Here is a 3,639-nt window from a genome sequence, read left to right as displayed (position 1 = left end):
AAAAAAAAATGTTGATTAATGTATTCCCTATGGATTGTAATTTTCCTCTTTTTTAATAAATTATTTTATCTATAAATATCGCGGGCGGGGGGGTTTGTGCACTATCAAAACGTGTCAAAATGCACATATATCGATGTGTAGATCCTCTCTATTGTGCCTAGCAAGCATTCGATAGTTGACAGGACTTAGACACACATCCCAAGTGTTGCCCAACCGTGTGGTGTGCACTGTAGAGGATCTGACTCCCATAATTCAAGTATACATGTGAAATGATAATATTTATCTTCATTGAAAAAAATAAATATCATACTAAAAAAGAAAAAAATACAAATTATTTAACATCTTAGAAGGTGTCGATAAAAAAATCCCTTTGAAATATTATAATTAAGGACATAAAAATGGATATTATTCTTTCCCCCTAGCCTCATGGATATCATTCCCAACCCCCCCCCCCTCTTCTAATCTCACGAAAATGTTGCACTGAAAAAACAGTTTAAATAATTTTGGCATCACCACTCAATAATGGCATGGCACGTTGAAGATTCAAACCAACTAAGCCACGTCAGCAGATCCAGTTAAAGTATAACATGTATTTGAGATGCAAATCCAATTTGCTCTATTTTTCATCTTTTTCATTAATTTGATCATCAAACAAATCATGTTTACCCACAGAGCTTATATAAATAATATTACAAAGATAAATTTCCTCTGGTTTCCACTTTTTTTGAAGCAATCCATGGTTTGAAGTTGGAACCTTCAACTACTAGCACTAAAGAATAATTCAATTTTGTAAAAATAGCGATATTGTCCCCAAGAGGCCAACTTATATTATAGTTAAATTAATCTTATATTGAAGCTTGTAGAAACCTTTTGAGGTCGCCTCCATAAGCCCTTCCTTGACTGTAATAGCTTCTCCCACCAAAATGGTAGAGAATCTAACAGGGTTTGAGATGGCCACCCTAGGATGACCCATCCGATCCCGAAAGAGAAAGCCAATTCCTCCTTGTTCTCGGGAATGATTGAGGGAAGCATCACAGCTCAACTTGTAAAAAATTGGTGGTGGAGATGTCCATGCCGAAGCTGGCATAGCAAATGCATTTGTACTTACCTCTTGCTGGTTATTGGCATTTGAAGTATACTCAGACTATGCCCTATGTGCTGCAAGAGCGACCTCCATCGGTGACCAAACCTTATGTAAAGATGAGATCCTTTCTAGCCGTCCAAATATACCATGCAATGAAAGTACATTGTGAGGCCACCTCCCTTGCAACCTTCTTTCCATGTGATTTGAGAGATGCCCACCCTTGGAACCATTTGTAAATATGGTCGGAGTTGCATGTTAAAACTACATATGTCAAACTGCTACCAAATCATACAGCTCATGCAAAGGGACAATGGAGAAGTATATGTGATACTGATTCCGATTCCGCCCTACATCTTTGGCAATTCTGATCCATTGGTATTTGTCTTTGGGTCAAGGCTGAGGCTGAGGCTGAAGCTAAGCCATTTGCGCAGGCTCTCCATAGAAATTTCTTAACCTTTGGTAAGGTATTGCAGTTCCAAATGGCTTTCCAAACATCCGTTGGAACCTCTCCATTGATGACTCGGTGATGATGATGGACGCTCTAGCTCTTCTCTGTCCACTGGTTACAAAGACAATGGTATGCACTCATTACTATGAAAATCTCGTCTTGATTGCCCCCAAACCTGCTTGTCCGGAGTCTCAAATAAGCTTAATTGAAATACTTTTCCCATGAATCATATGCCTACCTTTAATTATGCAGGTAAAGATGTAGTAGTGTAGAACTCCTTTACCTTATGTAGTAGTGTAGAACTCCTTTACCTTTACTTTTTTCCATTCAAATCCTCTCTCACGTGGGAGAGAGATCAGCCACAGCCAACGACTGAAAACACCTTGGACACCTAAGTGTGCACTCTAAGGGATTCAGATCCTGTCCAGCTGGTAGCCTGGTAGGTGGTTGGAAAAAGACCAGAAAGACACGAAACAAGAGAGAGAATAAAACCACCTTTAGTTTTTTATCCAGATCAACCTTGATTGGACAAAAATACCCCTCATTTTAATATAATAACTACTTTTTTTTTATTATATTGATCAAAACCGATACTAATTCGATCAAACCCGTTTCCTCAACCCATGCATTCATCGAAAGCCGTATCAATGGATGACTGCCCTTCTTCTTCAACATTGTCTCCTTTCCCCGCTTTTCATCGGATGAAATGATGAAGATGACATTATATAGAAAATATAATACAAACAATATATTTAGGGTATTCAACTATTAATTTATTTTACAATTCACTTCTCCAACAAGACTGGTAAGTACTGATATGTTTCTTAAAGTAACGACCATTTTGTACAATAAATAGATATATATATATATATATATATATTTCTTTTAAAAAATAATAAGTAGTTAAGTACTGCATTGGTATGTATCCTATTGATATCCGCTTTTTTTTTTTTTTTTTCTAAAAATTAACAAAAGGTTACATTGAAAAAATGAAGAATTACACCCACAAACAACGGGAAAAAATAACCCATTAAATTATCACTCAACTTTCGTCCTTGCCATTAACAGAATGAAAACCAAATCAAAAGATCAAAACCAATTAACAAAATCTATATTGTGACTTCATTTGCAAGTCCCCAACTTATGTCTTGAATAATAAAAGATGACGCAAAATTCCAGCTTCTTGTTAACCGATTTGGCGCAGGGATCCGACCTTATTATATGTCAAGAAAAACTATATACTTTTACAACAACAACAACAACAAAAAAAAAGCCTTGACCCAACTTAATGGAGTCGTCTACATAGATCCAATGAAAGCCAAAGGAAGAGAAAATAAAAAGCGTTAAATGGAGACAGATTGATAACCACTGACAAAGTAAAACATAGCTAAAGCAAGTCCGCTACCTGGATCCTAACCCTCCAATATGCTCTATTCGAAACCATACTTGGGACTAGACCTAATTTGTGCATATTTTTCCTCACAACCTCTCCTATGGTCATTTTAGGTCTATCTCTTGCTCTTTTGAATCCTTCTATCTGAATCAAATCACTCCTCCTTACCAGTGCATCAGGTGGCCTTCGTTGAACATGCCCGAACCACCTCAAACGGTATTCTCAAAGCTTGTCAGAAATTAAAGCAACCCTCAGGTCTGCTCTTATATGATCATTCCTAACCTCATCTCTTCTAATTTTCCCGCACATCCATCTTAACATTCTCATTTTCGCTACCCCTAACTTATCAATGTGCTGCTTCTTAACGGCCCAACATTCCGACCCGTACATCATAGCCAGGCGCACGACAGTCCAATAGAATTTTTCCTTAAGTTTTACCAAGACGCGTTTGTCACATAAGACTCCAGATGCACTCCTCCACTTCATCCATCCCACCTTAATCCTATGTGAAACGTCATCCTCTATATCAAAAACTATATACTATTCTACCCAAAAAAAAAGAAAAAAAAGAAAAACTATATACTAATTTTTAAAGCAGAGATCCGACCTTACTATACAAGATTTAAATTGCTATAAGAGCACTTCCAAACAAGTTCAAGTGAGGTGTGGGTCTTGAAGGATAGAAAAGACGAGACAATATTCTGAACCTGAGTA

Source organism: Macadamia integrifolia, chromosome 10 (genome assembly GCF_013358625.1).
Source record: "Macadamia integrifolia cultivar HAES 741 chromosome 10, SCU_Mint_v3, whole genome shotgun sequence".
Lineage (NCBI taxonomy): Eukaryota > Viridiplantae > Streptophyta > Magnoliopsida > Proteales > Proteaceae > Macadamia > Macadamia integrifolia.
This window is presented reverse-complemented; position numbering follows the sequence as displayed.